The sequence below is a fragment of the Triturus cristatus genome, chromosome 9 (genome assembly GCF_964204655.1).
Source record: "Triturus cristatus chromosome 9, aTriCri1.1, whole genome shotgun sequence".
Lineage (NCBI taxonomy): Eukaryota > Metazoa > Chordata > Amphibia > Caudata > Salamandridae > Triturus > Triturus cristatus.
This window is the reverse complement of record NC_140592.1, coordinates 330,832,862-330,856,995: the sequence shown is the minus strand read 5'-3', so window position 1 is coordinate 330,856,995 and position 24,134 is coordinate 330,832,862. Positions and strand designations below refer to the sequence as shown.

The 24,134-nt window shown below is 43.4% G+C and overlaps 1 protein-coding gene across 3 annotated transcripts in view; it reads right to left on the bottom strand.

Annotated features, from left to right (window-relative positions):
• MST1R (macrophage stimulating 1 receptor) overlaps positions 1-24,134 on the bottom strand; it is a 391,011-nt gene that overhangs the window by 345,274 nt on the left and 21,603 nt on the right. The window contains exon 1 of one of the 3 annotated variants that reach the window (XM_085625072.1): positions 19,853-20,032. The exons of the other annotated variants lie outside the window; for them this stretch is intronic. The gene's annotated coding sequence lies outside the window, so the exon portion shown is untranslated. Of the gene's footprint in view, positions 1-19,852; positions 20,033-24,134 lie in introns of those variants that run through there. 3 annotated transcript variants of the gene reach the window in all.

Below are 24,134 nucleotides of genomic sequence, written 5' to 3'. Positions count from 1 at the left end.
TCACAGTCACTTGTTGCTTAGGTGCTGGGCATCAACCTGTGCGGCCAAACAGTTTTCCCAGAAAGGCGTGGGGCAAAGAAGTAAACACTGCAGAGCTGGGATATTTGGAGATTTTTGTGACATTGGAATCCATGTAAAGGAGAGGAGGTGAATGGTAGTTGCCGATAACCCGACTGAACTGAACTAAGAATGTCTAAGAATTCCTAGATTCCGAGCCTTTGTTTTGCATTTACTTTCTCCCTTCCCAATGCAATGCCAGAGAGCCACTAAAACAGTTAACATATCAACCCCTTATGTGATGTACAATAACTCTTTATTATATGCCAAAATGTATGATCTTGAGTTTTTCAGACGTTTGCCATACACTCTAATTCTCTTTTAATATCAGAATACTGCATATGTCTCTTGGCCTGCATTGGGAGCATTTTCAATGTAGTCTTTGTGGCTAATGAGGATGTAATTTTTTTCTGTCTATTGCCTAGTATGTAGCTAGGATTTCCTGGGTAGAACTCAGCCTCTGTGGAATTTGTAGCAGCCTATTTTTCTTAGGAAGAAATATGCAGTGCCCATGTTGCGGTCCCCGGTTCAAAGTGAGTCAGGGGAGATTCACTCCCAGTTCGAGAGAAAACACTCAGTGAACTGGACCAAGTAACACTATTCACCAAAATGTTCACAGCTCCTAAAGGGAGCTTTAATTGTATCTGGCCTCTTTCTTAATCGGTAGCAAGAGGAGGGGGGAAAGTTCTCCTTGCCATCTTAATTCAATATGTCCCTCTCGACATATTGAAGAATAAGTGTGTTTGGCAAGAGAGTTTCTTTCTTGAGTCCAGACGTAAATCTTCAAACTTATGTGCATAATACTTGATCACAGGCAACCGAATATCTAATCACCTCACCACTTCCAATCAGCCTTGGCACCGATCTGTAAATGTGTCTTCCTGTAGAGTCCACTTTGCCATTCTCCCTGGTTGTGCCCTTCTGACAGACTGGGCACTGGCCTTCTGCTTTCAGTGGGTACCACTGAAGCACCCAATTAATTAGAGTAGGACCTGACCAAGTGAATCGAGTTTTCCAGTTTAGAAAATAAAAACCACCTAACTAAGTGAGGGGAAAACTGCGTCATGAGAACTCAGAATTTGTTCAGGTGACTTTGTTCTCAGATTTCAATATCCTTAAAAAAAAAAGAGCAGTTTATAGACGTCTGTTACCTGGGGGAAGGCGGTAGATCAAATATGATGCATTTCGTCACAAACAGAAGAACTCAACCCTTGTAATCATGTCTACTAACTTCACAAAGAGACCATTCTAGTAAGTGTTAAAAACAGGTGTGCTGTGTTTTTTTATTTGATAATCTGCCTCTGGGAATTTCAATACAGATGCATGGGATAGGCACCCAATTCACAGCCTTGGGAAAGGGTGTGCAAAATACAGATTGAGGTACAGATATTGTGATATTTCTAGGTATATTAGCATTGTCTGGGATGTTAGACGATTCGTCATTTAAAGAGCTCATCAGGAAGCCAAGTTAAAAGATGTGGGACTTGTATGCATGTCAGCCATATCTAACATATGCATACATGTCCATTACCAATACAGCGATTTAATTCTAGATTTCAAAGCCGAGTATTTATTCACTGAGCCAGCTTAAGATTTCACTACTTAAATGATCCCATCACTCACACTTCGGAGCTTCTATTAAACAGTGAGCAAACATGGAAAATTAGGTGGATGCTATATGCTTGGACCAGCATTTGAAAGGCACTTCCAAAGTACTAAGTAAAGTTCTGTGTTTTTTAAAAACACATTTTTTTTAAAGGTGGTGAAGGGGACCGGTAGAGCTTCCAGACCACAGGCTAGAGGCATGAAGGCCTGCCCCTCCTACTGATATCTGAAAAATATAACTTTTTTTAAAAAAATGTTTTACTTTTTTTGTTTTTCAATTAAAGTCATGGCAAATTCCATTCATATAACGCAGAAAACTGGGGTTTTAAATAGATGTATGTGGACCATTGTTGGTCACAGGTTTAAGCAGCTGTAACTGGTTCAAAATACACCTGCTCACCTATTTTTGAGAGACTTAAGTACAAGAATATTTTTCATCATCTTAAAGTTCTACGTTGGCTCGCAGTCCAGAAGCGGTCTGACGTTAACGCGCTCTGTATTGTCCACATGGTTATTTGACCAGCCCTCCCTCAGCCTCCAGCTGTTGAAAAAAAAGCCGCAACCCTATCGCACTATCAGGACACGGCGACTCAAAAAACTTAGCATTAGTCCTGTAGTTCAAGAGCTGGTGAAAGGTGGGCTGTAGGTCCTTTTCTATGCTTACCCCCATATTGAGGAATAGTTTACCGCAGTACCAGAAGGGTGGTTAGCGAGTGTATTGCTTATGACTGAGTCTCCCACCCTTCTGGGTTGGAAAACTGAATAATATTACATTATTTACAAGAAGTTCTTTACAGTGCTTAAAAACATATGAAGTGTGTTCGGAAGCACTGAATACAAATCTAGTTATTATATTATTAGCTGACTACCTGAGGTTTAGGAAGGGTTTAACATCTTTACCATTTCAAAGGTAATTTGGGCCTGTGTTTTCTTTCTACTTTTCTGTGCCCAAAACTTAACGGTGTATGAGCACTTTACAAGGACTGTTGCGCACATACATGAACAGATGCTAACTGTACAAGATGTATAGTCAGCTATTCGGCTTGGTTGAACCTTGACAGCAAGCTGGCCTAGCAAACTAATAGTTTCTAATGCCACAGCCTTGACTGGTTTGAAATATTAAATGGAGGGTGCCAATGACTTAATCAAACGATTTATGGATCAGTGTGAAGAGGAGGTTTGGGCCTTTGTTACGATACCAGACTAAAGCGGCAAAGATCAGAGTCTCCAAGCAGGGATGACTAGCAATGGTGTCTAGACCCCCTTGGATCATGGGTGGGTCAATATCAGGCGGTGATATCTTGCGATGTAAATTTCAATTACCCACTTAATAATATTTGCCAACATCCAAGAAAAGACCTTTTTATGACAGACAGGATGTCACTGACCCATTGTTCTTTCTTCGATTACAAACGAGGTTATGAGCTAGGAAGTTTAAAAGGTTGAGAAGTCACAAGCTGCAAAAATGTTAGTCTTTCTTGTAAAGATGGGAAGTTGGTTGCATGCAATGTTATTCCAGGCATGTACTAATTGCATGGGATAGAAACTAAAAAATACAAGGTAAAAAAACATGAGATGGTTACAGATAGCTTTCTAAATTAAAGTGCATAAAGTCTTGCATGGATTTATAAAGCAGATAACATACTATCCTCCATGAAGGAGCTTAAGTAGAGCTGCCCACCTCATGGCACTAGTGCATAAGGTTCCAACTAGGCTGCATGTACTGAGTGCTTATACAAAATTAAAACAGTCCATAACATCATGTAGTTAAATATAATTCAGGTAGAAAATACACCGGTCGAATAGTAGGCGAACAATTATGGCCAAACGTTGGACAGTACATAAGTGACAAGGAGTTCGCAGGGGAGGTACCAGGTGGGCTACCTACGGTTGTGCTTGGTGTTCTACTCATAAGATGAAGCACTGCAGGGCCCTCCTGCAGGCACTGAGCGAGGCAGGTTCGGGGGGAGTCATTCTTGTGATGTTGAGTAAAAGTGAAAATAATGAGCATCGGGTGGCACTTGTGTGATTTGGGAATGACGAGTATCGGGGTTTAGGGGGGATATAGGGCCTGATTTAGATCTTGGCGGTGTGGACACTCTGTTGCAACGGAGTATTCATGCTGCCAACACTGTGGTCAGCCTGTCCGAGCGATATGCGAGCAGACCTTGGGTGAAACCACGGCAGAGACTACTCCGACAGCTCTACAGAGTAAGGTCCATCAGAGGCAGATCACTAACTGTTGCAGTAATGGGCAGTAAAACCTGTTAAATGCCCCCCTCTCCACGGGAGGAACCTCCAATGGCGAGGGGGCATTTTATTTTTCATTTTCGAGAAGAAAATCCCACTTCAGGAGTTTATTTTTTCAAATAAAATAGTTCGATGGGTTTCTCCGTCATGTTCACGGAGCTGTGCATCAAACTTCAAAAAGCATTAATTGGAACCACTGTGACAGCAGTACCTGCCAATCCTTTGGAAATGAGTGGCAGCTTAGCAGCCATTTCAAAAATTAAAGTAGTCTTGGCCTGGCAGATGGTAAACCCTTTTTCAGGCCAGCGAAGATTACTCTATTCCCCAAATTATAAAACAATAAGGCCCATAGTTTGTGAGTGATAGTAGGGGCACGGCTATAGACTAAAACAGTCATCCTGCCACACTGTTTTCAGTTTTGGACAGCACATGTGAATAGTAATGTATATGGAATATTTTAATGACTGCAATTATCTTAATTAAAGGAATGACTTAGAGTGTCATAGGAAGCCATCACAAATCCCCATTTTAACTCCCGCACCCCGCCACCCAAACCACAGTTGAGGTAACCACCCATCGCCTACTGTCTTCATATGAATGTGCACCTATCATTTGCCCACATGGTTCGATGGCAGCTGTCCTGAACAGCATTTCTATTAGAAAAAAGAAGAGATTGAACTAGCGGGGTGTGTCATCTTCAGCAAGAAGGAATCAGAGAATTGAAACTAATAATACAGATTTTTTTTAAAAGAAGGCACCAGAGACAATTGTATTGCGCTCAATCAATGAATGAATTATTTATATCAGGGAACCTGTCTAGCCACAGGACGAACGAATTAACACGACTGCACGTGAAGTTTGGAGGTAAAATACAGTGTCAAAGTCATTGCGCCCCATGTGAACGTTTCCTCTCTTGTCTGGGCTCCCTTCGGATGGATCTAAATCGATGCATCACCTTTTCTAACCAGCTTGAATGTGGCATGGGACTGATGTGAACTCTACATTTTTAGTCGAAAATTAAGGGGAACAGATGTAAGACTGATAAAATAACAACAAGAAGTTATATTTTGCCTCTCTTTTTCGGAGCACACATGTACCACAAGTTCTGAAACTGTCCTGTATATTGCTATTAGATAAATGACTAATTCCGTCAACCCACAAAAACATTCCATAAGAAAACTATAAGCAATGGTCCTGTCTACACAGGCGGGCCAACACAAAGTAGCACCACAAAATAAAAACGAAAACAAATGACAAGATGAAAAACCACCAGCACTCTAGGGTATAGACAAATGGCTAGGAAGTGCTCAAATTGAAAGAAATCCAACATAAATAATTTAAAGAGCATTTATGCAACATTAAAATACCACAACCCTAATGGAAAACGCCAGTGAACTTTAGTGATACAGATCTTAAAGGGACCGGAAACAGTAATACAAAGCACTTGAAGGAACGCTGGCGAGCTTAGCTTCCTCATGGAGAGAGGGCACTGCAAAATGAGTGGGCTGTGGGGAGCAGGTTTCACAAGCAGGGCGGTCGCACTGGGCGCTGGCCTGTGGAGGGGGGCGTTGACCTCAAGGAGGGGGGCGATGTGTTTAGTAATAACATGATTGGAGAGATGAGGGGCACTTTCAACCAGTGGTGGTGAGAGAATCAGAGGAGGCGGTCATGGGGTTATGCTAAATTTTGGGGCGCCAAAAATTATTGTCGTACTGGGCGCCACCAGCGCTAAAACCGGCCCTGTTTACAAGGAAGAAGAACGAACTTACTAATTCTGCATGCATAAAACAAACAGGGAAGTGCTTTCCCTTATCCTGCTTGAGAAAAGACCTCAAGACTCGACTCTTCAAGCAACACCCAACACTTTGCATTATTTTGGTTGTGGGTCTTATCTGAAGGTGGCTCCAGCCCATGGGGAATGGGTCAGCAGTGACCCTGAACACTGTTCTTCCTGCCCTCTCACTGCTTCACATTTCAGCCTTTAATGTTCACCAACCCCTTACCCAAGCTCTTCTTCCCTGTCCTTCGCTTTGGAGCGTGGTTCGTTCTACACAAATCCACATACATATATCTCTCCTCACAGAGTGTAGAATACAGTCAAACCTCTGGATGGCTCTATACAGCACCTTACAAAGATATGAATGCAGTCTACATGATGGATGATTTTTTCTCTAGCTTCAGTTAGGTAGTTATCAAAACTAGTGCTAACTTTCGCCACCTCAGCGCTGCTAAATCTAGGCAACACAAGTCTAGTAAAATGAACTAAAATATTTAAGGAATTAGATCACAGTTTTCCCTTGAAAGGATGTACACAAGAAGTCCCCAGCAAAACTAATGTATTGGCACGGTGGGAAAAACACAATTAAATGCTTTAGCAATAATAAAATAATATTTCTCAGTTTTTTGTATTAAAAGCAATAATATTAAACTAAAGCAATAAAGATACATTAAAAAAACACCATTGGTTTAGTTCTTTTTAAAAGGAGAAATGGCAAGGCAGAAACAAATAAATTGTTATAGTGCACTCTACACAATTCTATAGTTTTGCTTTCTTGAAAACAAATCTGAAATCGACCACTGGGGTACAAGCAATGCCACACTGATGTTATGCACTGGAAGGTCCTGGACCGGTAAAAGTAACTATCAAGAACATGCAATATTCAGATTCCTCCTCATTGCTAATAAGCCAGACATGCCATGTGAAATGACATAGAAGACACAGAAAACCTGCACTGAAGATGGACACAGAGGGTCTTGTGTGCTTGGTTGAAGTTGCTAGTCTTTCTTTTGCAGGGTCTTAAATGTGCGACATTCCCGAATACAATCCTTCAAGACTTGATCTTTTCAACTGGAATTTAGTGCTCGAAAACTGAGGAGACTGGAGCTGGGAGCAAGTTTGGATGCGATGTTGTTGTGTAAACCTGCCAGTTACAACTCTGCTACATATACTTATTTTTTTGTTGGACTGTGGTTGGGGTTATTGATTTTAATATTGCACCTTGGCCTCTTCCAGTTGTCCTTGCACGCTTGTTCAGCTGACTTGCAGTAACTATCACCTCACATTACACTCGGTACTTCTTTGAGATTACTGCATCGGTCAAACATCCCTTCACTGAACTCCGCATGAAAGTGTACTATAAATGTACAACATGTGGAATTTTGTCAGAAGCTCATGCACTGAACAAAACCTTTCCCAGGCAAGACTCAGTAAACACACACTCTGCCAACCAAACACAAGGATTAAAGTAGCCTATTTTTTGCTCGCCTAAAGCATTTCCTCATCAGGGGTATGAGGCGCTATGCAAACGCAATAATACAATAAAAGCGGCCATAGACAGAGCTCCGCTCAAGCATTTTTTTAAATTACTTTTTATATTTTAAAACAATTTAATTTCTCTTTCTGCATTTAGAGTCTATGAACCTTTCCTTGAAAAAAAAACACTTTTACCTAGCGGAACAGCTGCAGGTCCTCCTTAGGGAATCAAATCTTTTTGTCCTCTTTAATAGCTACAATTTCGCCATAAAAGTACTGGAGTATCAGTTTTCAAACTAAAATATTACTCAATATTCCTTGAAACGCCATATTACACTAAGTGGGATTATCTAACTACAAAAAAACAAAGAGAAAAATACTATTAGGAGACAAACTACTCACAAAAAAAATCTTAATAATAAAAAAACATTTAGGGTGCTACAACACTAACAGTTTGCTAGCCCTATAAAAGATACTACCACAAAAGGACACACGTTGTCTGACCCTTTAATGTTTAAGTACCTTTACCATGCAACAACTTCTTAAACCAATGCCTCGAAGTCATCCTTATTGTGTCAATGGACTGCACAAACACATTTCCAGTGTTGCTGATTGCTCATGATACGTTGACCTTACCATCAAAGTAGGTCTGTGGTTTTTCATATGCCACAACAGTAGAGCAGTAATGTGAGGAAATCAAGCACTACACATTTGGGTGGGCAGGTGTTTATTGTTGCAAGTTAAAAAGGAAGCCTTGCCATGTCACAAAGCCAAGTTTCCTAATTCTGACTGACAATTGCATTTTTGTCCATGCACAGCAGTTTAAATCGAAGCCAAAGTTGCCTGATAAAGCTTCACAGTTTATTTTTGTGTCCCATCTGTGTTTCAGCATCATTGACTGTAACTCAAAACATCGATCTAATCAAGCGGAAAGAGAAGGGAAGATTCAAGATGTTTTACTCCTACACTCGTGAATGCAGGTAATTTGAGATCCAGAACTTTCTGTTTCATGTAGCAGTAGGCATGAGTAGGAGTATGTTCCTTATCTCTCTCTCTCTCTCTCTTCTTAGAAATGCACATAATTCCTCCAACCTGCCATGAAATTGGAACCAGGCCAAATCCGGGAACTGAACCAACATATACCTTATATATAGGCTCCTTCTCCTCCCCTCTGCCCGCAGAAGCTTACTTGTAGACATCCACTAACCTAGTATGTGGGCCTGGTCCTTTATTAGTTTTTTCCAATTCTCAGTGTCGACTTTTTCTTTTCATGATGAAAGAGGCCATGCTGTCATCGGTGAATAACAACAGAACCAACTCAAATCAAGCACATCTTGGGGTGTTTGAAGATCTCTCAAACTTTATCACCTTGGGGTGGGGCGAACCCCTAAATGTGTTTTCCCAAGTTTGCTTTCACTGCACACACTCTCCTGGGTGGTTCAATCTCTATATAGCTTGACTTGCCAGACCAGTCAAATCTCCCACATTTTCCAAGACACTCAACAAGTTCACTCTACCTATAACAAGCACTGGTTAAGTCAATAGGCCTTGGTTTTTAGACCTATTGGATTTGCCTGGGGTATTTGGCAATGCTGTGCAGCATGGCTAAAGAAAAAAAAAAAAACACATGACGACGTAGCCACCATGCCCACATCATATTTGCAACTGAAAATTAACCCCGCACCGAGAGAAATATTTTCTATTTATATAGCTGTCATAGTACAACTTGTTCTGGCGAATAAACACAATATATGAAAAGATGAATAACTTCCAAAAAACATAAATATCACACAGTTATGTATCTTGAGTATAGTTGTAGAAAATCTTTTATTGTAAATCTCATATTCCGTTATTTATTAAAATCACCACACAATTGCTTTGCCAACGCGTTTCATCCCTCATGGGACTTCTTCAGGGCTTAGTAGAGTAGTTATTACTCTTGTTAACAATAAGTGCAGCTCCAGGCCAGCCTTCACAGTAATGTTGGACAAACCATATATTGGTGAGATTCTCCCCGGATTGCACACAAGCCTAAAGCTTCTTTTTGCGGGACAGAATACAACGTATACTAAAACCCATACACAGTAATGTTGGACAAACCATATATTGGTGAGATTCTCCCCGGATTGCACACAAGCCTAAAGCTTCTTTTTGCGGGACAGAATACAACGTATACTAAAACCCATACTAAAACCCAGCGGAGGAAAATATTTTCAAAACAGAAACACCACATAAATACCATTAGAACACAAAGAATAACCTTTTTGAGTCATTTTCTAAAATGTAATAAATCAGACTAAGAACAGAGCGAAAGGCGGGGAAAGCCTTGTAGCCACGGGTCACAATTCTAGTTTTGAGCCCTAAAGAAGGACTTGCCCAGACACCTCTCGAATAATGCCACTTACATTTAATGGCTAAAGTCAGGTATGTTCTGATGGATTGCTTTATACCCAATCGCCACAGCTTTGAAATTAGTCCTTCTGAAAATAAGTAGCCAGTGAAAGGATCTAAGAATATGTTCGCATGCAGAGAGCACTGGCTGTAATCTACTCCACTGCCTCATTTGTATTCCGCTGAAGATGGTGAATAGGGCAACCACATTGATACCATTACCATAATCAAGCCTAGACTGAATCAGGATCTTCATCACTGGCACATGAAACTGTAGGTCAACACAAGAAAGCATGCTCTTCATAATTTTCAAGTGAAGGAAACAGCTGGTGGCCACTTTAGAGTCTGAGGTATTCAAGGCAAGAGTCTATGTAAATGCCCATGCTGCAGATTACTTTGGCGGTGGAGGGCATTACCTGCAGCCATACAGGATTGCAGGAAACTTTTGGGTGCTACCTGCAAGCTATATTTTGGTGGGTCGATTTTAAGAAGGGTAGAGATCATATATAAATTGTTAATGGACCGTTAGCCAAAGCAGCAGAGCTCAGATATTCTCTGCCACTGAAGGTTGCTCTGCCTTCCGTTTTGCTCCGAGAATGGAAAACAGGAGGAATCAGACGGGCTTCGCAACGATTTATTGACGTTCAGTATTTTGTCAAGATGACATTGCTTCCAAAACGTATGAAATTAAATAATTAGACTTATAAGCAGGTAAAATAATCCCCACAGATAAAATAAATTAAAACAACAATTGCTGCGTTAAAGGGGTGGGCATATATGATGTTCGAGGAAACCAATCAAATGTCCTCCTCTTCTTGATGAAAAGTATTAGTACAAAGCTCTCAAAATTCCGAGATCCAAGCCTGAGCAGCTCATCCAGTCAAGATTTGTCCTTGCTTAGTGCTCATAGATAGACAGTCCTGACATTACAATGGCATAAAGAAGGCACCACAACCCATACACAAAACACACCTGGAATGGATGGGTACTCGCTCATGGGCCTGTGAAAGTTGAGACCTCGGTCGACATGAACTGCAGTGCCAACATCAGTAGCATTAAGGCACTGAAAAAACAGAGCAAAAACCAAAGGAAATGATGGACGGAGTATTGAGCATTGCAAGCATTCACCCCCAGTCAACTGATCTGGGTTTAATCCATCACCGTTCTTTAGCCAACTCTGCCACCCCAGTTCAGACATGGCCATATGCAAATCAGTCTGACCCTGTGCCTCATGGGAACAGTCCAGCCCGAACTGCCAAGCCATGTCTTCCCTGGACCGGAAACAAGCTTCCTAGGACCGGTTTCTGGCATTTCAGCCGTCTTCAGCCAGGCTTGCTTGAATCCAGTGGCAAAGTGAAAAAACAGACTCAGAAAAAGGACTCCTAAAATATGTACCATACTTATAAATCTCCTTATAAAAATGCTACCATGCGCCTAAACCCTTGCCCCCAAAAATCCTAGGACTGATATCTGCATGGTAAACAAACACAGTCCAATATTCAGGTGACAAGTGCGCTTGGCTGGATTCAGGAATCTATAAGAAGTTGATATTCTATAAAGGTGAAGGACAAGTATGTTGGGTATGTAGGCTGCTTAAAATAATGAGTCTGTATATCGCTGCAGTACGATGGCATTTTAAAAAAAGGAAACGTACCATAAACATTGAAGGAATAGCATTAAAAGTGCAAGTTTTCATTATTTTGCTTAATCCAAACGTTTGCGTGTTTAATAACCTGCAAGAGATTGGTTTAATTAGAACACGTCATGCAGAGAGACATTTTCTAGTCAACCCGGTAGCTTCTGTGACTTTTCTTGGCGAGTTATACTCTTGCAGAGATATTTGCAGGATCGCTGAAATGTAGTTCAAAAAATAAGTGTAATTTCGTTAACGTTATCCACATAGCATTAAAAAAAATCGGATAACTAGTTCTGAACAAACGTGATAATCATTTATGTATTTCCATTGAGTCGCATATTAAGCTTCGTGCGAGCAATGATGTGGCAGGAATGTCCCTTCATGCATCTATTTATACATAAAGTTTGATATTGTTGGATTTCAGTGTGAACACAGTTCTTTCAGCTGCTCGGTGCCAAAGACAGGATGTAAATATTTGAGCAGATGACAAACAGCGGATGCATCTTTCCACAATGTGCACACTTGGAGTGTTGGAAAAGCAGTAGCTGCGAACCCGGGCACTATGCAAACAGAACCAGCCAACAAGACCTTTCACTTTCTTTCAATTAGCATTTGTTGATTTGGAAATTTAAAAAAGAAAGACCTAGATCAGCTCCCTGTCATCAGAAACATCCTACTCAAGTCCAGTTTTTCTTGGACAAACCAGTGTAATGTGGCACTTTCGCTCAATGATGGTGAACTGGGACTGCGACTTGAAGATAGAAGTTATTGCTCCTGGACAATCCGTGTGAAAAGATGCAGTGCAGAACAAATGGTTGGGTGTGAATGAAGCAGGGAGGTGAGAGAAAGATGCGAGATGGAAGTACTAGTGAGATGACAGCATATGGGTGGGTGAGATGACCGCATATTGGTGGACCGGTGAGGTGGTTAAGGATTCAGGGTATCATGAATTAAACTAGAATGGCTAAGAAAGAGACCTCAACTAAAGATGTTCGTCACTGATGGACTCATATTTAGAAGCAATATATTTGGTCGCAAGATGGTGCGTCGGTCTTCAAAGCGCTTATGTCTGAGATATTTTAATACTTCTTAATTGGTGGGAAGAGGTGTGGCGCAGCGGCCAGGGTGACATCAGAACGAGGTGGCTCACGGTTCAATCCCCGGCGCAGGCGGCAGGTCAGCCTAGCACCATGTGAGTCTGGGCAATAGCTTTCTTAATCTTCCCGACAGCCCTTGACGCCTTTGGGTAATTGTTCGCGCTTTACAAATACTGGATTTACATTTTTTTTTCTTCTTAATTGCACCTTGATGACTCGCAAATTACCTGCAGATCCTCTTCTGGGGTGTGCACGTTCCTTCTGGCTGGACCTATACACGGTTTACTCATGGCCTTACATTGCCTCCAGTGCATGGGAATACGTCACTCCAGCATGGGCACCATTTCGTGTTTACTGGTGGCTGTGCTACACAGACGGAAGTTTGCACTGTTCTAGAAAGAGAAATGTGCACAAATCTAGACAGCAGTGTGTTTTTACACCCACTGACCTGCACACTATTCTATAGACACATATGCACTATTCTAAACATAAGTGTGTGTTCTACAGTAGAAAGAAGTAACTGCTATTCTAGAGCAAGACTTTTTTGATGTTTTAGACAGAAGTATACACTATTCTAGAAAGAAAAATCAACCCTATTCCTGCCAGATGCGACCTATTCTATACCGAAAACCATTGGCTGCTTTAAAGCATGTGAGCTGCTCTAGTAAGAGAAATGCGTGCTATTCTAGAAAGTAATAAGCACACGTCATTCTAAACATTCTAGGCAGAACGTGTGAACTCTTCTAGATTTACTAAAGTGCACTGAAGTTAAATGCTAAGGACCAGCTAGGGTTTCCAGCCGGTTCTACAGGAGTATAATTAAACGTTTGAGCTGCCAATCAACAAATGACAACAAAACACCATCCTCTTTCGCAGGTCCCCTTCAGGCCTTCGCCCCTACCCTGGAGGGGGGCTGCAGAAAAGCACACCTGGAAACCTCCTAATGGCAAATACCTGCATAGGATTAGCAGGCAGACAAAAGCCTCCATTGCCCTCGGGGAGGCACTGAAGAAAAGGGCCTTCCATGCTGTCAAGACACAGCATGGCCGGGCTTCTGACGAGCCAGGTCGTAAACATCTGCCAAAAAGGAGAGACAGGCATCTAATAATGTTTATTTGTCGCCATTCGCAGTGGCGGCGTCCATCTGATGCCTGCGCGCTGACGTCACCTCTGGAGGGTCCGTGAGAGCGTGCTTGCCTGGTTGCGCGAGGAGGGTCCCTGCGAGGCCTGTGGTGACATGCTTCTGTGGAGAAACCTCCTCTTGGTCTAGGGGTTGGAGACATTCCAAAGGGGAAAATCTACACATGGGAATCAAATGTCAATCAATCATCACATCATTCGCAGTCCTGCCCTTTACATTACTCCGGTTTGTTAGAATTCCAATGATCAGTAGAAATACACATATATTTGACGTTAGCCTTTGAATCACGGAAAAAGGCACAATCCAAAACCTTGAAAAGAATGAGGAAACAGGTGGGCTAGGGAAACATCTACCATCCTTGTGATAAGCTGAAAAGCAAATTAGGGAAGTGTGACCTGAGGATTTTGATTTCATAATGGCGAACAGTAAATTTTGCAGTTAATTTTTGGGGAAGTCTATTTTGTTTGGCACTGTTTCATTTTCTTAAGGATTCATTATTTTTAAAGTTTCGGTACTCAGGGTTAGTATTTTGGTGGAAGCGATTTGTTTTTAACAATTAGGTCTGCCATTACCCTGCAGCATACCATATTTGGGAGATCTATTGCACATTCATATCATGATGCCGATCCGGGCCTAAATTTGCCCAAATCACTCCTAACCAGCCACATTCCGCAAGGAAAAATTCATACCACATAGATCAAACCGAGTCTGATTACTAAATGTCCAGGAAAGAAGATCAAGGCAGATGTAGTGCAGACTTTTCATTTATTTAGAAACATTACATTTCGATAAAAAAATGTTGTACATAACACCTGTGACAGTACATGAGAAAGGGAAGTTAGCTTCTTTTTTTTTTACAAATATCCTGAACGTACCTCAATGGTTATGATGAACATGCCATCCTGACCCTACTGTCCTGTCACTCAAATGTGGTGTTGGAGTTACTAGGGCTAGTTACATCAGTGAAAACAGAACAAATTCTTGAGTGTGTGTGTGTGCGCGCATGTGTGTGTGTGAGCAAGGACTATATCAGGAATGTCTGCATGAACCCAATCACCCTGAAGAAGTATCATGCACTTAAGAAAGCGATATCCAGAGACAGAGGATGACTTGAGGGGCCTTGAGTAAGCCTAGCAATCGCCCTATGGCATCTTGGCGCCTGGACCACGAAAAGAAACAAGCAAGGGCTTAAATAGCACCAAACAGGAAATAGGTTTAGGCCCCATATAGGGTGGCCTGAAAGTGAAAAGTAAAAAATATTTGATGTGGCATGAAACACCTTAGAACACTTTTACAGAGGACATTTTACACTGCGGCTGCAGAGTACTGAACACGAGGTGCTACTCTACAAAGAACAGTATGTTGACACTAGATTGCAGAAAGCAGGATATGGGTGGGAACACCAGATAGGGACAATAGCAGGCAGAACCTACTGCAGTACATTGCGTTGCATGTGTACTGTTTCAGACACAGAACTAAAGTGATTTGCCCGGAATCACACCATTTTTGCTAAAGCTAAAAGTAGATGTAGAACCATCGTATTCAAGTTTTAAGTTGAGCAATTTAGCTCCTAGGGAACACCTTCCATCTAGGTTCTACACATTGCTGAGAAGTCCGCGTCCGGAGTATCATAATCAAGCCCAGAGGCCACATCTCCAGAGAGCAAGAGATCACAGGCAAGTCTCACGTAAACTTTTGTGCCATGGTTTGGAATCAAGTGGAGATGATGTGGCTAAGAGATCAACTTTGGAACCAGTACACCAGCCTTGGACACCAGAGACCTGGGTTCAAATCTCAGCCTTGACACTTGACCGAAAGTTGTGTAATTTTTGGTGAATCACGAAATGCAGTTGTAAGTTTGTGAAAGGTAATGTAATTGTGTAATTATAAGATGTACATTCTCCATTTGTATGTCTCAGAACAGCCTCGGAATGTACAACACTCTATTGCTTCCCAGCTACGTTTGCCCTTTAGAAATAGTGATGCATACATAAAACACCCCCGGAAGGATTTAATCAGAAATTCAGCGGTAACATTTTTTGCCCTTGTTAATATTAATATTTAGCCTTCCGGGTTCCAATCACGGTATTAACTTTCTACTGGTTTCTGGATTTTTGCAATGTTGTAGAATTTACCTTCTAGCTGACAGCCTCTGCTTTTGTGAAAGGAGAGTAAAGACAGCAGCCCACAGCTCACCTTAATCACAAGAAAATCTGATTTCTCTTCTGTTGACCAAACACATCCACCTCTGAAAGTTACTTGATGCGAAGATAACCTTAAACGTTAACTCTTCCTAATATTTGTACTTTAAGCAGGAACTCCTGAAAGTTGAAACTTTTTACGATTTGTAAGAAAACGTTTTAAGAAACTTGGAGGTCTGATATGAGTAAAAGAGCATAGTGGGTTACTGCACCTGCTGCATAGAACTTCGAAAAACCTTGGGATCACGTAGTCAAATGTCAGCAGGGTATCTTTTTAAGGTTGATATATTTTTTTTCTTTTAAAGTTGTATGTATCTGGGAAAGAACATACTCTTGAAGCGCCATGACCCTTCGGCGAGATGGCAATTATCGATGATACAACACTTTAATTTTTATCACCAAAGTATTAACTATATTGATCTCGTTAGTCTTTTACGTTTGAATGAGAAAAGAAAATGAGCCTCACGATATTTGCAAGGAACTGAAATGCCCCGAGAGAAGAATGTTCACATTTGTTCTTGGTGGGGTGGGAGGTGAAAACAAAAACAGTACAGAAAGGGTTGTGGAAGAAAAGGCCTAGACAAACAAGGACAGACTGCAACCCGCCTTTCCGAGGTGACAGCGACAAATATTTGGGAAATATTGGGACATGTCTAACTCCATCATGAAGAGAACAGGATAAAACATACATGGTGTAGAAGGGAATCTGCCAACAGACTGATGCCCCTAAGAAACTTGTTGGGCTGGGACAGAGTAACTTTCTTAAGAATTTGACAACATATTTCCATGTAAGAGGACTTAAAAGGCAAAACAGTTCCTTAATATTAATCTCACATTTGCCAGTTCCAGCCTTTTAAATGCTTGAAAATGTTTCAATTTTCAGATTGCACTAAGCAGGGTACAAGGTCCAGCATGCAAACATGCGTACTGCTTTTTATTACCTCTTAACATCCGGCCTGTTGCTGGCTGTCATGTGTTTACAACTTTTTAAACCTCTCAACAAAATGTGCTGGACACCGCAGTGTTTCAAGACAAAAAGTTAGGCTTGCACCAGTCAAATAAATAAAAAGTTTCTCATTTAACCAACCAACAGGGCAAGCCCCTCCCAAAGCTGGCAAGTTAATCAAGTCCATGTGTGATGTGCTTGTACAGTCCAGATTTTTGTTTCTTTGAATTCTGGGGCTCGTACTCCTGTTTTATAATGGAATAAACAAGACTACAAGTCCCAGAAGTCAAAGAAATAACCTGGAATGGAGCATCACATCACATATGGACTTGGGAAACTTGACAAGATTGCCCTCATTATTTAGATGACCAGATATATCAATGCAATCAATAACATAATGGTGTAATCCTGGTCTTTTACAACGTGATGCATTATGGTAGTTGCAGTTCTGATTCTCATCAAAACCACAATTGGACTATATTGCCAAATTACATTTGTTCATATAATAATAGATAAGTATTAGACCACAGTGTCTTTTCTGATATGGTGTCCTCTAGTAACTATGCTCAATCTGGAAGCAACACATTGTTTGGGGGAGGAAGGTGGGGGCCATATTGTAGAAAAAAAGGTAAGTATGAAGTCAAAATAAAAAATATGACATTGTGTAACCCTCATTGCATAAAAGCCCTGCAAGCCTTGATGATTGGTCCAAGGTTGAACTGGGACAGAAAATAGGCCTGGGCACCAAAATAAAAGTGTCACTATTAGTCAATCAATCAATCAATCAGGGGTTTATAAAGCGCACTACTCACCCGCGAGGGTCTCAAGGCGCTAATGAATTAGATACCTAAAAAAAAGTGGCCCCATGTTTGCAAGTTGGGGCAGTTTGGAACTAGTAAAGACATGCTGTTTTTTTCTGAATCTTTCATTATTCTAAGATTGCTAAAAGCAATCCCTTTGTGCAGTAATAAACACTTATGAGTGAATTGAGTGAATAATATCAGTGATTATTAATGTAATTACTCATAGATATATTGGACTTTCTTATAGTCCATACGTATCTCTTACATACATGAGTTGGGAAGGTAAAAAAAAAAACACTGCTCCAAATCAAAGTTTGCCTTGAGCATTTATGAAGAGACAAAAAGTGTCTTTGTCCTCCTCAGTGACCTTGGCATCAGGGTGTTAAACCGCAGTGAGCTCCCAGCCTGGATGCGACTCAAACATGAGGGCTGATGGTGTTTGTGAGTGAGGCAGTTGTGTTAGGCCCGTCTGAAGCTTAAAACACCCGGCCTCCCTGCTCTCCTGTGCTAAATGAAAGGCACACAAAGCGGATATCACTGGAAGTGTCCCTGTGGCCGCAAACTGCACCCGCACAATGTTATCCAATTTCGCTGGTTTGAACACTCACAAGCTGTCAGATCTACAAGTTAGAGAGATCACCTTTCTGCAGGACCGCATCTGGGTGTATGTACCTGAAGAATAGGGGGGTCAAGTTGGGGATGGTCACAGGATCGAATCCAAGTAGGATGACGGACTTAACTTTTAGCCACCCAAAGTAAAAAAAATACCCAGTGCTGTCAAGTTATCGCTTGTCAGGTGAAGGAGACAGTCCAGTCCTGGTTGTATTCTCGCAAATGTACCTTTAGTTAATTAGAAGCCTGCAAATCCCTGGGTGCATAGTTAAAAAAAAAAAAGTACAAATGGGCAAGCTACCCAAGCCTGGCATGCGGCAACTTGAGCTCTTGCTGTTGAATACCATCAACTTAATTAATTATAGCACCTGTTAATTGGTAACCTGGAGGGCGATTAATTTGTGATGAATGCTCAGTAAACAGACATTTTATTCAAACGTTTGTCGGGATGTGCAAGCAGGCGCTGCTAACAAAAACGGCCCACACGGGCCCAAAACCGGCCCCCACCCGTGCGGCGCACCGGGGGATTGCCCGGTGCCACGGCCTGCCCGGTGCCACGGCCAGCCCGGCCCTGTCGACACCAAACCAGGTGGGCAGGTTTATTCGTGACAACCGGAGTACACCTTCCCTGGCTAAGTACCACCTGTACATCCATGCCTCCCCCCATGTCCCTTGTGGGCCAACATGATAACGTTTCACATAACTTTTTAAAGCCCCTACGGCCGCTCCAGGACAGAGCCTTGCTGGGATACTGCCCTGGGCGGAAATCAACTTGGTGCCCTTCCTGCAGAGATGGTGAATAAAATAGGGTAGCAGGGGGCCCCTTTTGTGTTTACAGGTCATTCACACATCAAAGCAGTAATTCACCTCCGAACACTAACTTCTCTGCACCGCCACCAAATATACAGATTCACTCTTGTATAGCTGGAGTATGCTAATGCTGAGTTGTTGGTGGTGTGAATGGAGTTGTTGGTGTGTGTCGGCAAGGGGTGAGAGGGAGGGGAAGAAAGGGGTGTAAAGCGACACCTGCAGCAATTTTAAAAAAAGAAGAAGAAAAGCAGTATAGACTCAATAATGGCAGTCAAGTAAGAGGGGCGCTGCTGTCTGCAGGACTTTAATGCAGACAGTTCCGTACGCCCCTCCGACATTTAGCACTCTGCGCCTGTGCCCAGCTCGCCCATGCCAAAAGCCGACCCAGCTCCAGGTAGAGGAAGACACCACACGTGCAAAATATTTATTCTTTATCATGGCAAAGACCCCACACTGATAAAAAAAACATTGACCCTAATAAAAAACGTAAATATCCTTTTATAAAAACCTCGGGTACCTGACATGATCGTACGGTAGGTGTGCGCGCCCTCAGCTTATTCCGATCTTTTGTCGCTTTAGTTTATTCTCGGCACTTTTTTTTTATTCAAGTGCAAAGAATTCGAATAGTGAAATGATAGTAAACACACGTTGTTTACAACCGAACTCGCAGGTAGATTCAACGAGTGCAATTGTGTTCTTAGTTTAAATATCTCGCGTTTAAAAAATATATATATTCTTGCCGTGATTTTATCTACAGATTTTCGGTGACAGCAACTCAAAATAATTTGCTCGCATGCCAGCTCTCCTTAGTTTTTTTAAAACTATTTTTAAACAGATCAACTAATGTTTTCCCTCGCCCCTTTAATAACCCTATTAATTTATTAAATATATTCCTTAGTTCCTGGGTACTGCAAAACTTCCCTCCTCCCGCGAATCAGAATATCGACAGACGTGAACCTTCCCATAAATGTTTCTACAATGCATTAAATAAACTGGACACATTGCTCCGCGGGACCCCCTCTCTCCACCCCTCGGACTCTGACCTCTCACCTTGGTCTCCGGCTTCACGCGCACGGGGCCTCTGCTTCCTGAACCCAAGCCCCACGTCCAGGGCAGGCGGAGCGGCTCTGACTGGCCGAGCTGTGCTTGAAGAGCAGCTGAGAGGCGGGAGGGAGCGGCCTGAGCTTCCACCCTCCTCCTCCTCACCCAGAGCTTGCACAACCGCATGTGCCTTCCTCCCTCGGGCGGCCGCTCCCAGCCCCAACACAAACAACCGGGGCAGGTTTGAGATGCTTTCGTTGAAACACGTGGCCCGCAGCGCTCCCTCAGGGCCCGTATGCAGCCATCTCTGAGGCGGAAGTCTCCGGACATTCCGCCGCGAGCCTTTCCTGACTTGGTGTGTTGAAGCATCTCTGTAGTGAGCGCGTGGCACGAGCGAGCGTCCACTCTGTAGTGAGATATCCTTTCTGTACACGAGATTCCACTGAAATCAGTGGGGGCAGTGAGGATGCGTTCTCCACAGGACAGGTGTTAGCGTTTAAATGTGGTTGCCCTCATAAAGGAATGGTACCTCACTGTGACATTGCACATGGGAATACTCGTTCGTTCTGGTCTGGAACGAGTAGTCCCATGGTCGGGGTATGTGGTCCGCCGTTAAGGGAAACTCATATTTTGACTAAACACGAGTGAAAAGTCTCAAGCTGTGTTATTTTTACTTTGAAGCCGGGTCTTGGATTTTTAACTCAAATCAATTTACTTTCTGGAACTGAAAGTCAGTGCCAGGGCACTGCATCTCTTTAAAAGGAAAAAGCTCTACACGCTGGGGACACTATGTGGGAGATGGCTTTGAACTGGCAGTTCGGGCTGGACTGTCCTTACTGGTGAAGGCTCAAGATTGATTTGCATGTTTACTACTCTCGAGGGCCCCACGGCGGTAACGGTTGGCATTTGACACGGAACGCTTCACGCACTTGGCTGGAGGGACAGGATAACTCGTGCCACTCCTCTGTGGGACTCGCATAAATTGTCTACCCTAGGGACACATCCTGGGTATGATAAGTGTGAACTTATCGGTCGGCGCTCTCCGGTCACAGAGAGAAATCATCCCTTTTGTTGGCTTGCAACGGTACTACCAGCTAGCCCCAACTTCGACCTTTCAGTACCTACAGGTACGACATCAGCGGCGGCTGCTACCTGTTAGCAGCAGTGGGGCGGGGTGGTGGGGTTAAATAGGATTTTTTAAAATTCGCACACCTCTGGGCCAGCCAGCTTGCCGGCCGCTGCCTCTCCTACGTCCTCTTCCTGGCTTCTTGAGGGAGATGGGAAGCAGGAAGCACCAGGGCTCCCAGGGTCCCTGCAACCAATCACAACGCTGCAATGCAGCGTTGTTATTGATTTGAGCGCCGTGACACAGCGCTCAGCCAGGGGCTGGAGGGGTGGGCACGCTCGTCACGCAGGCTGTAATGCAGCCTGCATAGAGAACACAGTATGTGTGCATGACTGTTTTGGGAGGCCAGAGAGGGCCGACCAAACAGTCATTGCGCGCTTAGGAGTGGGCAAACCACCCCTCCACCTGCCCTGAGAGCAGCCCGCCACAAAAAAGACAACACAACGAGGAAAACTAAAATGATAACCCCAGGTTATTATAATTTTACTTTTACTTTTTCTACTCTGCAAAAAGCAGTGGAGCGTGCTCCACCACCTTATGCGGAGGAGTCGCCACTGTAGGACATGCACTCCATGCGGCACTACCTAGGGGAGTGGAACGCCATGAGTCTTTGCCCCTGGAGGACATGTTGCTTGATGACCACATCCCCGCAGGGCGATTTACCACAGATTAAAAGCTTATCTACAATTCGCCAGACACTCTCCAACACTTGCGGGGACAATGGGAGCGAGACCTGGAGAGTCTAGAGGATGATGAGTGGCCTGACGCCCTAGCGTCTCCAAGGGAGGGGGCTATTAAGTCTGGGTTCTGCTTAGTGCAATTATAAATTCTCCACAGGTCTTATTTTGCATGTACCACCATGGTGAAAAGGGATAGGGCGACTGACTCGGTTTGCTGTGCAACCAGGGGGTTACTTTCTGCGACTGACTCGGTTTGCAGTGCAACCAGGGGGTTACTTTCTTCTACTTCATTTGGAGCTGCCCCGTGATACAACTCTTTTGGGAATCGTTGATTGTCTGCATGAACGATGTAGGAAGCTGGCTCTGTTACCCACAGCTTGACAAACTCCACCATGACCAACAAGGTCAGGGGGTCAAACTTGCTATTTGGCATGGGGCTAGACCATCAAGCTAAGGACAGTGCTGCCATGAAAGCTAACACTCAGCAGAGGCCGCCTACAGCTGTCAGTGCCCAGAAGCACACTTTTAGCTCATCACTGGTAGGTGAAGGGACTAAGTTGCAGGCTTCTTTGGGATCTGGTTGCTTTTCTGCTGTCTTAGAGTGAGGGGCCACTATCCCTTGGAGTGAACACCCCCCTTTCACCCTCTGTTCTGTCAGCTGAGGAGCCAGCAACTCAGGCTGGACAGTTGCCTGACTAGTCAGGTCTTTTTGTGGGATTGGTAGGACTTCACCAGTGCCAACTTTTGAGTTTTTCCTTATTGGGATAGAATCTCCCTGGACCACCGGAACTTTGGTTAACGGTCGTCCACCTTATCTATACGTCCGCTTCTTTGTCTTTTGGGGCTTACCTGCACTAACTACAGGGTCAGCCCTCCCAGGTTCCTTGGGTGAGAACTGGCACTGAACCAGTACCTCACTTTGGCTCAGACCAACCTCTGGGGGGGTAATTCCAAAGGAGACAATCAAGAGGGAGTTCTTTATTGACTACCACCTTTCTCCAACTAAGGTACCCAGCTAAGGACACTACAGCCAATCAGCAGCCTCCCTTGGGATAGCCCATTTTTGTCTCCCCTGGGACATACTGGTTTGAGAATACCAACCTGTCATACACCACAGTGTGACTGGCACAGGTATCTCTCAGGGCAGTAGTTGGGATTCCATTCACCAGTAGGTGGTGGAAGTGTCTTCTCCCCTCTAGAATCTCCAACTCACCGTTTGGGCCCATTTTCCAGTTGAAGGCTATGTGGACTTCCTCATCTGAGGGACTACCCTCATCGGCTACACTGGGAACCCCTGGAGCTACACTAGGGGCTTTGTTTTTAGAACAGCTAGGATCCTTGGTGTGGTGTCCTGTGTTTTGACAGTTGTGACACCATACCTTGTTGGGATCCCAATTCTTAACTTGGTACCTAGTTTTAGGTTGTGAGGTGTCTTTGGGCCCACCCTCCTGGATAGGTTTTTGCGGGGCTACTTAGAACTCCTTATTTTTGTCTTTAGGATGCTCACCCTCTTTCCCCATGGGAGGTTTTATAACCCCTTTCTTTATGGTCACCCCCAGTGGATGTTTTGGTACCGCTCGTCCTGACCCAATGGTCTGCCTTCTTTCCCAATTCTTGGGGCAAAAGTGGACGTAGGTCTACCAGATATTGATGCAACTTTCCATTTGTGTATTTACTTAACATGTGTTCTTTCATCATGAGATTATAAAGTTCAACATAGTCATGCACTTCACTTCCAGTTAACCAGCCACCTAGTGTTTTTGCTGAGTAGTCTATGAATTCATCCCAGGATTGGCTTGGGATTTTGTGAGCCCTCCTGTATCTAATCCTATACTCGTCAGTTGTGAGTCCAAATCCCTCAATCAGGGAGCCCTTCATTAGGTCATAGGACTCTGCATCTGGCCCAGTGAGAGTCAGAAGTCTGTCTCTGAAACTACCAGAGAACAGTTCTCAAAGTAAGGCTCCCAGTGTGACTTCTTCACTTGCTTCATTCCACGGGCCCTCTCAAAGGCTGTGAACCATTTTGTGATGTCATTACCTTCCTCATATTTGGGGACAATTCCTTTGGGGATTTTAGGGTCATAAGAACTCTCTTTTTCCCTAGGCTTAGCATTGCTGCCACCATTAATGGAAACTAAGCCCATCTCAGCTATCTCTCTTTCTAGAGCGAGGAGTCTGGACTCTAGGTCTAATCTTTTGGTCAATCTTTCTAGAAAGATGTCTTCTTCATTGAGGCTGCCCTTAATGATCTTAGAAGACCCTGACCCACACGTGTGGGACCTAGGTCTGGTGAGTGGTATCCTTGGACTCCGGGGCACAGAGGCCTGATCTCCCTATTTAGTGAGGAGGTTTGGGGGTCATCCTCCCCATCACTAATATCCTCTTCTGAGTTGGGATCTCCCCCTTAGAAGAGTGGTCCTTTGCATACTCTGCCAAGAGCTCCTTGAGCTTGTTCTTAGAAGGATGGGACTCCATTAGGATTTGT